Below are 12,032 nucleotides of genomic sequence, written 5' to 3'. Positions count from 1 at the left end.
GACTGTCGAAACTGTTTCCTTGGAAAGCAGCAGAAACAAAGAAACAAGTCAATTAATTAGAATTACTTTTACTACATTAATACCACAATAATATTAAACTCGTCACCTAGTAATAAAAACATTAAATTCACTTCACGTCTAAGTGAGAATCTGAATTCAAAGAACATCAGGATAAAATACTTATAAATACTGCAGATATTAATAATTAAATAACTATAAATAACTTGATATAAATAAAGATATAAGAGATCTTTCTCAACATCAGTCCTGCACCAAGCAAATCTAATCCAGTTCATGACAGGACTAATAATTAGCTCACAAGTGTAAATCTTTGGTGTGCTGGGAGTAAAAAAGGCTTCATAAATCACCACAATTATGAGCATAAAGCTATTTTAAACAGTCTGAATATATTAACCTGATAATATTAAATAACATAATAAAATAAAAAGAACAACAAATGCAACATAAATGTAAAAGAAACAAACAAGAAAACGCTTTACCTTCCTGTTAGAATCCTGGCAGCCACTTTAACAAAGCTGGTGTCTCCAGCAGGTCGTTTCTAATGAAGAACGTGCAGAAGATCCTTCTTACCAAGTGACTCAGCTACAAGTCTAGAGTTTAGTCCTTAAATAGAGCTGAGGACAAAGACCCAAGACCAGTTCAAAACTCTGCATTGGTCAATCATCAGCCAACCATTCACACCTTCTTGTGTGAAGTACTAGCTCATTATCTATGGAACGTGTGCAAATGAACTAGACGAAGCCACAAAGCATGATGGGTGAAGTCAAACTACACCTATTTATCTCAGCAGAGAAGTGATTTACATTTAATCCTCAACACAAACAAGGAATTGAAAGGCTATTCTGTAAAGTGAAATGACATGAACTTCGATAAAGCTTTTATGATAAGAATCTAAGTCATGTAAAATGCTGTATGTATATTTGTGTGAATTAGTTTCTACTGTATATGAGGAACAATAAGAAAACTAGAAGAGGAAACACCCACCTATAGATTTATCTGTAGATTTATTATGATTTTACTTTAATTTAAAGTCATCTAAAACATAATTTAAGCTCATTTCCATTTTATTTTAGATTGTTATTAAATAAAATAATCTTGATTACATGAATTGTTATTGTTATTAAAATGAATTATCTTGTTTCCACAGAACAATTCCACTTTATAATGATAGTACATCACCTGTAGTTTACACTCAGTTAATATCAAGACATTCTGATGTATCATTTCTAAATAAATTCTAGAAATGTAAGTGTACCAAAAAATAGGGTTTAGATGTGCATACACCAGGGTGCAGATAGCATCTGCCTAATTTAAAATAGTTCTTCATGTAACCTGAAATTATATTCATATATCATTAGTTAATAATGAAGATTAGAAAGGAGAAGAAAACAGGAGAGGAGAAAAACAGAAAAGAGTAGAAATGAAATTCAGAGCTTTTAGTATTTAAAGTGTTACTAATAAATGTTCTTTTATGAGATCTAAAACGATTATAAAATGACTAATAAAACTATATTATTAATATTAATAAAAGATTCACTAGTAGTACACTAATCATTCATTTGCCATTTCACCAATATCTGTGACACCCTGGATTCTGGGCTAGTTTCAGCTTCAGGGTTGATTTTAGATCAGACATTAGGCTGGATAATTTTGCTGAACCTGGCAACTCTCACGGTTTTCCTGCCAAATTGGGCTTGTTTAAAAATTCAGTCATGGTTGAAAATTGGGCTACTTTCAAAATGTGTCACGGCTGTTTAAAAGCTTTCATTACAAACCGTACAAAATGTTTTTAATGAGGATTTGCGCTCACATACCTATGAACAAGGTCTGCTAGTTTTAGCATGTGAACAAAGTCACACACAAATATACATACAGCATTTTACATGACTTAGATTCTTATCATAAAAGCTTTATCTAAGTTCATGTCATTTCACTTTACAGAATAGCCTTTCAATTCTTTGTTTGTGTTTAGGATTAAATGTAAATAACTTCTCTGCTGAGATAAATAGGTGTAGTTTGACTTCACCCATCATGCTTTGTGGCTCCATCTAGTTCATTTGCACACGTTCCATAGATAATGAGCTAGTACTTCACACAAGAAGGTGTGAATGGTTGGCTGATGATTGACCAATGCAGAGTTTTTAACTGGTCTTGGGTCTTTGTCCTCAGCTCTATTTTAGGACTAAACTCTAGACTTGTAGCTGAGTCACTTGGTAAGAAGGATCTTCTGCACGTTCTTCATCAGAAACGACCTGCTGGAGACACCAGCTTTGTTAAAGTGGCTGCCAGGATTCTAACAGGAAGGTAAAGGGTTTTCTTGTTTGTTTTTTTACATTTATGTTGCATTTGTTGTTCTTTTTATTTTATTATGTTATTTAATATTATTAGGTTTATATATTCAGACTGTTTAAAATAGCTTTATGCTCATAATTGTGGTGTTTTATGAAGCCTTTTTTACTCCCAGCACACCAAAGATTTACACTTGTGAGCTAATTATTAGTCCTGTCATGAACTGGATTAGATTTGCTTGGTGCAGGACTGATGTTGAGAAAGTCAGATCTCTTATATTTTTATTTATATCAAGTTATTTATAGTTATTTAATTATTAATCTCTGCAGTATTTATAAGTATTTTATCCTGATGTTCTTTAAATTCAGATTCTCACTTAGACGTGAAGTGAATTTAATGTTTTTATTACTAGGTGATGAGTTTAATATTATTGTGGTATTAATGTAGTAAAAGTAATTCTAATTAATTGACTTGTTTCTTCGTTTCTGTTGCTTTCCAAGGAAACAGTTGCTACAGTCTTATCAAAGCATAAACATGAAAAACTTTCATCACTGCTCAGAGTGTGGGAAGAGTTTTACTACGCAGAGTAATCTCAAACAACACCAGCACATTCATACAGGAGAGAAGCCATATCACTGCTCAGTGTGGGAAGAGTTTTATTAAGCAGAGTAATCTCCAACAACACCAGCACATTTACACAGGAGAGAAACCGTACCACTGCTCAGAGTGTGGGAAGAGTTTTACTCAAAGTAGTGACCTTAAGGTACACCAGCGTGTTCACACTGGAGAAAAGCCGTATCACCGCTCAGAGTGTGGAAAGAGTTTTGCTCAACAGAGTAACCTCCAAACCCACCAGCGTATTCACACAGGAGAGACACCGTATCACTGCTTAGAGTGTGGAAAGTGTTTTGCTGAACATAGTACCCTTCAAAAACACCAGCGTATTCACACAGGAGAGAAACCGTATTACTGCTCAGGGTGTGGAAAGATTTTTGCTCATGAAAATAATCTCAAATGGCATCAGCGTATTCACATAGAGAAACCACATCACTGTTAAGAGTGTGGGAAGTATTTTACAGAGGTGGAAAGTAACGAATTACATTTACTCGTGTTACTGTAATTGAGTAGTTTTTTGTGTACTTGTAGATTTTACAGCCTGTAATTTTACTTTTACTTAAGTATGTTTTGTATTAAGAGTTTTAATTCGCTACATTTTAAATAACATCCGTTACTAAGTAAAAAAAAAAAACACACACCTAAAAAAAAAAAATCGCGTCTGGGAAACTGCTGCAGAGAATTTTGAGATGGGGAGTCGGATCTTTTACTCGGTTCATTTTCAAGAGCCGTATATATAATGACTCCCAGCAGTGCAAATTGGTTCCTTCATTTCAGTTTAAAGGGCCGTTCAATAGAATCGAATCATTCTACGACACATCACTAGTGGTTATACAGTTTAAAATGTTTTATGGAACTAAAATGACACATTACACACCCCTAAATGTTTTAAATGTTGTATCAACATGTTTCTTCTATTATATTTGAATTAAAAACAACTATTGTGAGATTTATATCCACTTGTTATGTTTGCATTACACAGAAGAGACACGCCCTCCTGTTTAAAAATAACGAAGTAACGTTTACTCTGAGTACATTTTAAATGAGTTACTTTTTACTTGAGTAGATTTTTAGGCTGGTAACTTTACCCGTAAAAATTCATTTAAGTAATCGTATATGGAGCTAATTTAGTGCCAAAACTTCGCAAACAATATGATTTGTAATCAAACAAAACACAATGTACAAATAAAAAACACTATTTGTAAACAAACACAACATGATGTATAAATAAAAAACACGACTCTAACACACACAGTGTGATTTACAAATACAAAACGCCACTGTTGCAAATGCATATGTGACTTTCAAATAAATGCACAGCTGTTTTCTAATACACTGCATTTCACAAACAAATAGAACACATTTTACAAATACAAACGCTGTTCCGCTAATGCCGTTTGTGAATCACGTGACTTTTGGCACTGTTCTGGCGCCTTGTGTCATACCCCTTTTCCACCAACGCGGCACGGACCCCGTTCCGGTTCCTGAACTTGACTTTGAACCGATTCCGTGTTTTTCCACCAAAAAAAAGAGGTTCCAGACAGTGAACTAGCGGGCCAATCTGGCAATCTGGCAGAATACTTGGTTTTTTAGCCTGAACCGTGACGTCCGTCTGAGGGCGTGTCATGTTATACAGCATAGCGCGTTAGCAACAATGGCGTCCGCTGGAGTCTCGTATGGAGCTGCATTTTTATCTTTTAAACTTTACCTGATCACATTTTGAGCCAGTTTGCCGCTTATATTTTCAAAGCGCATTTAAAAAGATGAACTGTGTGATATGACGTGATAAAAGTGACCCGGACAGAATGAAAAACGCTTAATGTAAAAAATAAAGCGTGAAGCTTTTTCAACTCCCCGAGCTGCATAAACACCACACATGTAAATCCAGCTAAACACAGATACATGTGGTATTTTAGAGTAGATTTGATGTTTATTTCAAACAGATGGATGTTCATGTGGTGTAACTTTAGTGTTTAGCGTTGAGCTAATCGGCTATTTGAGCCGAGAGTCGCGGTGAAACCGAAGCGCAAAACGCTTCTCACGTTAACGAACTAAAAAAACAACAACTGAGACAAACACATCGCGTCTTCTTATCACCGATTGTTAGATCAATGCTTTTTACATAAAAACGAACATCGGTAACAACAGCACAAATGCTCGCACATAATCTACACACTCCGCCATGATATTACTACTCTTAACTTTCGTTCAGTAACGCCCACCGATGATGACGCTGCTTGGTTTTCAAGAACTGGTGGGAACGTGCGTCGGTTCTCTACAGAACACCAAGGTTCAGAGAAACCTGAACAGAACCAGCCTGCACACCAGAGGGGCTCCACGTCAAAACGTCAAGTTTTCACTCATTAAATCATGTATTTTGTGAACTTTGTGGAATAAATGTAGGATTTATACTTGTAGATTCTGGGTTTTAGGGAGTTCAGCTACTGTTAATATTTTTCCCCAATTGAACTAAACCTGAACTGATGTTTAATTGTTCATTAAGACTTCACTAGGAGTTATTACCATCAAGCAAATGTAAAGCATATTTCTATATGAAGAGAATCTGTTTCCAGATAATATACACTGAGGTTTAATTGTTTGATCATCAGGCATGGCTGTGCAATAAAAGGCTCTCGTCCCTGGGTGGGCTCGAACCACCAACCTTTCGGTTAACAGCCGAACGCACTAACCGATTGTGCCACAGAGACACGCGCAGAGCCAACAGCACAGCTGTTTCATTGGACGGTACACACAAAAAATCTAATCTCTCTCTATACAGGCTCACTGTGGAGGCAAATTGGTGGTTAAGTGGGCTGGTCTAAACTGCTGTAGGCTAAATGAGCAGAGATAAACTGATGAAGGCTGAATGAATGTACCACAATACAGTATAGTTTAGATAGTTCACACATATAAGAACCTACAAAACCTCTTAGATGTGTATTAAGAAAGTCTGAACATAAGAAATGACTAGACAGTGATGTCTGAAGTAGGACTGAGATCTCAGATCATTAAATAACATGAAACTGCTGCATTTCTGGTGCAATAACAACCAAATTCAGTTTAGGAGCCGCTCATTTCTGCAGATCTTCACTGAAAGTGTGCAGAATCTCTAATGGTTTTTGTGCTGCCATGCAGCTGGTTGAATGGGGGTTAGTGTAGAATTATGTACAAAGATTTAAAGAGAGAATATATGAACTGGCCGGTTAGCTCAGTTGGTTAGAGTGTGGTGCTAATAACGCCAAGGTCGCGGGTTCGATCCCCGTACTGGCCACACCCACTTTAATTATCTGTTCTGCTCAACAACAGTAAAGCTCTCCATCGTTTCTGTGTGGCAGCTCCATAACTGAAGGGCTGTCAGTGTAGAATCGGGTATGTGGGTATATGCCCTACCCTTGGAAGTCGGCTGGTTAGCGCAGTTGGTTAGAGCGTGGTGTAAATAACGCCAAGGTCGTGGGTTCGATCCCTGTATGGGCCACACCCCCTCTTGGACTTAAACTAACAAACAAGTGATCCTTCTCTAACTAGCAGGTCCTATTGACCTGGGCTTCAAATGTTGTCATTCTGGTAGGACAATAAAAGTGATATACTACTTTTTATTCAATGTATTTAACTACATAGTGTTGTGCAACATTCCATGTGTACTTAATACTTTTGTATTTTAATACTTGCAAATTTAAATACTTGCATACTTTAATACTTGCTTACTATAATACTTTGCATTAATATATATTGAGCTGCTGTAATAAATTATCTATCTATAGATTTATTTAATTTTATCTGTAATGCTAGTGAGGGGCCAAACTATCTTTAGGAAGGTAAATATATCTAGCTTTGGGGTTGTTGAGGCTAAATATTCATGATTGTTGTAATGTTGCTACACAGTCACATTAGAAATCCCTTTTAAAACTAATGTTTGATATTGCAGGGTCTGATGAAGACACAAAAAATCTTATCCGGTGGAGAGTGGCCAACCAGGCCCTCTTCACTGGAAAACAGAATGCAGCGGTTCGAGGGTTTGAGTAAGTAACTGTTTGTTTGACGTAACAAAATTTGTGTTACTAATTATGCATAATAATAATTACAAAGGGTGGTATAAAGACAAGTTTTAGTATTCAAGTTTTGCTAACTTTTTCAAAGCATTAAAAACTTTTAATGACTAAACTTTTTTTGAAGTAGTGTATGCTATATACATTAATAACTGTTATGTGCATTATATTGTAGAGTCTTTGTGTTGGAGAACCAAATGCAGGGGAAGGTGACTCCCACTTATGTGAAGAAGAAGTGGGAGAACCTCAAACAAAAATACAAAGTAAGCTTCGTTTGTTGGTAAGATCTTCAGTAAAAATATCAGAAAATATTTGTAATACAAGTTAAGGTCCTTGTACTGTGCTTATGAATCTTGTAGGAACTTAAGTGTCCACCTACTGGGGTAAGTACAGAGGGTGGTGAAGCAACAGCAGCATCCTGGAAATGGTATGCGGATATGGATGAGGCAATAGGTGGGAGCAGAGCCGTAGATAGAGAGAGTTGCGACACTCCTTGATCTCGCCGCTACGCGGTCACGTGGTTCATGTAACCCTCCAATAGTTCCAAACAAACCCGGCGCTGTCATGTTCTCATATGGGACAGGCAGCAGTAAATGAAATATTAAACGCTAAATAATACACATTTGTACAATTTATGGGTATTTTCAACTGCGTTTACATTTACTGCATCTGCTTTAATGTCAATTTGGTATATGAAGTGGAAGATTGATGTTTATAATGACTTGTTAATAGGTCGTTCTTGTGAACACACAGTACATTATATTAGCATACATTACATAATGCGATATCATTAAGTAGTAGAGACAATATACAGAGATAAAAGTTTTTTTTTTTACATAAACTAATCTCCCTTCACTTTCCTGAGGATTCATAATAATAATCATTTTGGCTAAACACTCATGTCACTCAGTCATGTGCTGGATTCATAAGGTTTACCTGCACTGAATGAACAGATTGATAAACACACCACCGTACCTTTAAGGTACAGGAAATAGCATTAATTCATCTCTTATTTCATGAGTGATTAATAATTGATTCCTACATGTAATACATTAATGAATTCATTATGAATATACACTAGTTCATTTTGTCTAATGTAAGTGGTGGACAAGGTACACAAACCATGTAGGTGAGTTAAAGTACAGATATCCAAGGTCACATATTACTCCAGTAAAAGTAGTAGTAAAAGTAAAAATACTCTTTACCTCCACTAAAGTACTAAACTAAATTTACCTTCAAATGTACTTAAGTATGAAAGTAAAAGTATAATGATTTATTGTGGTTCTAATGTTTTATGATCATTTCTGTAACAAGACTCTTGATTAATCAACTCATTTTAGGTGAAAAGACTCGTGTGTCATTAATTAAGCTTAACTGACTAAGCTAAATTCAGTTATACCTATTAATTAAGATAAACATGTAACATTTAGTGCTGAGCAAATGCTAAACAATAACAATATTAAGTATATTAATGACATTAAATTCATAATTTTTTTAAAACAAAGCAACAAACAGCTAAAAATGCTTGATAAGTAGTGGAAATGAATGGGGCTCTATGGGTTGTTTGGAACTATACAGAGCTCCACAACCCGGAAGCTGCGCAGAAAAAATGTCCCGCCCCCTTTCCAACGGTTCCCTATGGGAATGTCGCCACTCTGTTCTCTCTACCACTCTGGGTGGGAGATAATCAATTAGCCCAGCGACCCTTATTTCCTCATCTGGCCAGGATGCTGCTGAAGCTTCACCATCCTCGAGAAGCATGGAAACCCCAGCCAAAAAGAGACGAGTGGAGAAAGATGTAGTTGAGTATCTGAGGGAGATGGAAGAAAGGGAAAATAAGAGGGAGATAGAAGCAGCAGAGAACGAGGAGAGAAGATGGAGAGAGGATGAGGAGAGGGAGGAAAGAAGAGAAAGGAAAAGAATAGAATGAGAGGAAAAGAGAGAGCAAGAGACGCGAGAGAGAGAGAGAGAGAGAGAGAGAGAGAGAGAGAGAGAGAGAGAGAGAGAGAGAGAGGTTTACACAACTTTATTTAAACATTCAGGACATCATATCCATAATAATTTTACATTACCTAAGCAAAGTAGAAGAAAATAAATAAATAAATAAAAATAAAACAAATAGATAGATAAATAAATAAACATTAGTACTTAAAAATTTTGCTTATGGTTCAAAATCTTAATATTAATTGTCCTTCATCATCAACATCACATAAAATCTTTCCTATACACCACATCGTACGGAATTCTGCAAGATTGTTAACCAGTTTAAAATATGTATATAGCCGGGTGGCTAACATTCCTCTTAAAATCCCCTCAGCACTAACAGCTCCAGCTCCCCTTATTCTGTTTTACGGCTTTTCCACACCGCTAACTTAGCGAGGCCTAAGACACAGTTAAGGAGACAGATTTTCTTTCGGTATTTGAAACTGTATTTGACACTACTAATAAATGCTTGATGTGAGAAGCGCTCATCAAATTCTCCAAACCACCTGGATAGTATTTGAAACAGACGACTTAGTCTGGGACAGAGAATAAAAAGATGTTCAACTGTTTCAACAGCTCCACAAAAGGGACAGTTTGACCTCACCTCTGAATTGAAATGGGCTACATGTTTGTTAGTGGCTATGGCCTTGTGGATCAGTCTCCACTGGAGATCTCCAACCCGCTTCTCAATAGGGGGCTTATAAAGAGAATGCCAGTGTCTCTTCATCAAAAGGCCATGCCCAAACACTCCTGACCACTTCCATGCCTGCACCTGTTGTAGGACACTCTGATGGTGCACTTTCACACATGTGATATACATTGCTTTTTTCCTCAAGTCCTTCAGATCTCCTAACAGGGGTGTATCAAAGGACAAGATACTGTTCACATCTTCATTCTCTCCCACTCTCAGTGCTGAAACACTGATATGAGGAAAGCACATGTTCCTTGTATGGATCTGCAGGTGCTGTTGTTCTATCACCTCTCTGCAGATTCCTGGGACTATCGCTATCACTTCATCCAGTATCTGTTTTAACAGACGCATGGAACGTATCCCTGTTGCGATTTGAAGCGATTCTGGCGATTTCCAACCATCCTGTTCCCTAAGATGCCCCAATAATGTGCATCCTGCCCTCACAAAAGCCTCTTTCAAACACCTTGAAGCCAGCAGTCTAAGAGGGAGAAATGGGTTATGAAACAATGGTTCTGTCATAATCCATTCTCCTGGTTCTATTGTTTTTCTATTGATTGAGAGGGTTGTTCGCCAGACTTTCAGCACAGACTGATAAAACGGTGACAAGTTTGTAATTTCTAAGTCTGTCAAATTTAAAAGGAATAACTGGTGATCATAGTTCATGTTTGTTGCTTTTCTGAGTAGAGCGCGAGCAATTCCTGCCCATCCTAAATGTTCTGTGAATAGCAACTTCTGAATGGTCTGTAAACGAAAGGAATCAACACGACTTCTCAGATCGATCAGCCCCTGTCCTCCTTCCTGTTTAGGAAGGTATAATACTGGGGCACGCACCCAGTGTTGCCCAAACCAAAAGAAATCTACCAGTTTGCCCTGGATTCTGTGTATTAACTGCTCTGGAGGTTCTAAAACAATAAACTTGTGCCACAGCATGGAGGCAGCCAGATTGTTTGTAACTAAAACTCTCCCTCTATAGGAAAGTTCTGGCATTAACCATTTCCAGCCAGCCAGCTTTGTTGAAACCTTATCCATCACACGCCTTCCCAGTTTTTCAATTGATAATCAGTGGTTCCAAGAAACACCCCCAATACTTTTAGACCATCCCTCGCCCACTGTATATTCCCAGGGAGTTGTAAATGCTCTATTTGATCCCATTGTCCTAAAAGAAGTCCTTCACTTTTACTCCAGTTAACCCTTGCTGATGAAGCCTTTTCAAAAATAGATAGACATTTACATAGATCTAAAATATCTTCTTTTTCTCTAAAAAACACACTGACATCATCCGCATATGCTGATACTGAAAGGTTTACAGAGTGCTCAGCGAAAGAAAAACCTCTGATGTTTTTCCTTATTCTGTTCAGGAGTGGCTCAATAACAAGGGTGTAAAGCTGTCCTGATAGCGGACAGCCTTGTCTTATTCCTCTCCTGACTGGCAAAGGGTAGCTGAGCCCACTCCCCACCTTCAGCATTACAGCAGCATTATTATAAAGGAGTTTGATCATGGATATAAAATTATTACCAAACCTAAAAGCTTTTAAAACGTTAAAAAGGTACCAACTCTATCAAATGCTTTTTCTTGGTCGATAGATAAAATCCCAACATTTAGATTGTCTCTTATTGATATGTCAATGATATCACGAATTAAAAAAAGATTATCAAAAATAGTTCGACTTGGCACACAATAAGTCTGTTCTATACCAATTAGCTTACATAAAACGTTCTTTAGTCTATTTGCCAAACATTTTGAAAAAATTTTGTAGTCCACACACGAGTGAAACCGGCCTCCAGTTTTTCAGTAACCCCAAGTCTCCTTTCTTTGGTAAAAGTGAAAGCACAGCCCTCTGACTGCTGGACGGTAGCAAACCAGTTTTAATGCATTCTAAAAGTACTTCATGCAAGTCTGTCCCAAGTTCCTTCCAAAAATGTTTATAGAACTCCGCTGGCAGTCCATCCACGCCAGGCGACTTGCCCGTTGACAGTTGCTGGACTGCTTCAGTAAGCTCCTCAAATACCAGGTCCATATCCAGTTCACTGCTGTCCTCTAGCCGCAATGCAGGGAGCTCCTGGAACAGCATCTGCATACAGCCATGATCGCAGCTGTCAGTCCCATAGAGTTCTGTGTAGAACGCTGTAGCCATCCGTCTCATCTCCACTGGGTCGGAGATGATGGAGCCATCTTCTCGCCGAAGATATATCATCTGCTTTTGTTTTACAGCTTTTCGTTCAAGATTAAAAAAATAGGAAGTGGGGGCATCTACATCTTTAATTGATGCTATTCTTGTTCTTATCAATGCCCCCTTAGCTCTTTCATTTAAAAGACTACTTATTCTAGTTTCTTTTCTTTTAAAATGTTGATAGTATTCAGGGGGTTTAAGGTGTTATCTTATAAG

The 12,032-nt window shown here is 37.3% G+C and overlaps 2 non-coding genes across 2 annotated transcripts; one reads left to right on the top strand and one right to left on the bottom strand.

Moving 5' to 3' along the window:
* Positions 1-5,559: 5,559 nt before the first annotated feature.
* Positions 5,560-5,633, bottom strand: trnan-guu (transfer RNA asparagine (anticodon GUU)). Its single transcript has one exon. It is a non-coding gene; the product is annotated as a tRNA-Asn (tRNA).
* A 489-nt stretch (positions 5,634-6,122) lies between these two features.
* trnai-aau (transfer RNA isoleucine (anticodon AAU)) lies at positions 6,123-6,196 on the top strand. Its single transcript has one exon. It is a non-coding gene; the product is annotated as a tRNA-Ile (tRNA).
* Positions 6,197-12,032: the final 5,836 nt, after the last annotated feature.

The sequence above is a fragment of the Trichomycterus rosablanca genome, unplaced genomic scaffold (assembly GCF_030014385.1).
Source record: "Trichomycterus rosablanca isolate fTriRos1 unplaced genomic scaffold, fTriRos1.hap1 scaffold_165, whole genome shotgun sequence".
NCBI classification, from domain to species: Eukaryota; Metazoa; Chordata; class Actinopteri; order Siluriformes; family Trichomycteridae; genus Trichomycterus; species Trichomycterus rosablanca.
Note: the sequence above shows the minus strand (reverse complement) of the source record. Positions and strands in the feature narration are given on the sequence as shown.